The sequence below is a fragment of the Myotis davidii genome, unplaced genomic scaffold (genome assembly GCF_000327345.1).
Source record: "Myotis davidii unplaced genomic scaffold, ASM32734v1 scaffold46, whole genome shotgun sequence".
Lineage (NCBI taxonomy): Eukaryota > Metazoa > Chordata > Mammalia > Chiroptera > Vespertilionidae > Myotis > Myotis davidii.
In genome coordinates this window covers 808,925-810,201 of record NW_006383006.1, presented here as the reverse complement: position 1 = coordinate 810,201, position 1,277 = coordinate 808,925, and positions in this window count along the sequence as shown.

Here is a 1,277-nt window from a genome sequence, read left to right as displayed (position 1 = left end):
CCATTGTACTGCTCCTCATCTATCTCTCACCAATCTTTGGTGATTTCTTGGATGTTATATCTACTATTGCCTTTTATGCAACTAAGAATATTCTTATAAGAAAGTATTCTTGCCCTAACTGGTTTGGCTCAGTGGATAGAGTGTCGGCCTATGGACTCAAGGGTCCCAGGTTCGATTCCAGTCAAGGGCATGTACCTTGGTTGTGGGCACATCCCCAGTAGGGAGTGTGCAGGAGGCAGCTGATCAATGTTTCTCTCTCATCGATGTTTCTAACTCTCTATCCCTTTCCCTTCCTCTCTGTAAAAAAAATCAATAATATATATTTACAAAGATAAAAGCCATCACTCTCCCCTTTAAAAAAAAAGAAAGTATTCTTGCATATATCCTTTCTAATTAGTGTTTCTAGTTTCTTGGTATATGTAATAACTTAATCAATAAAAATATTTTTTAAAAAATGTATTCTTGAGTGAAAGAATACATTTTTAAATAAGCCAGTCAGAGAAAGATAAATATCACATGATCTCACTCATTTATGGTATATAATGAAGACATAAACTGATAAACAAAAACAGATCCAGAAACAGAGAAGCATCGACCAGACTGTCAAACCTCAGAGGGAAGGTAGGGGAGGGTGGGGGTAAGGGGGAGAGATCAAACAAAGGACTTATATGCAAGCATATAGGCCTAATCAATTGACACAGACAACGGGGAGGGGGGGGGATGGTGGTGGTGGTGTGGAGGGCATGAGTGTGGAGGATGGGGGGTAATGTGGGGATAGGGACACATATGTAATAACTTAATCAATAAAAATATTTTTTAAAAAATGTATTCTTGAGTGAAAGAATACATTTTTAATTAATTAGTCAGTATGCTAATTTTAAAATTGGTCACAAGATTCTTTGATATCTCTCCCTTACTTCCAAATGTGAAAGAACTTAGTTACTCTTTCTCTGAGTGGGGGTTGGACTTCTACCAAACAGAATATGGTGGAAGTGATGGTATGTGTTGTCTGAAATCCTCCTATCTAATAAAAGAGAAACATGGTAATTAGCCGTACCTCCGCTACCCTTCCCATTGGCTAATCAGGGCGATATGCAAATTAACTGCCAACCAAGATGGTGGCCGGCAGCCAGGCAGCTTGAAGCAAACATGAGGCTTGCTTGCTTCAGTGTTGGAGGACTCCAATGTTCTCGCCAGCCGCTGCTGGCCTATGAGCTTGCAGTTTTAAACATTGTTACAAATATAGAAGCTAAACAAAACCCCAGAAACCTGCTTTT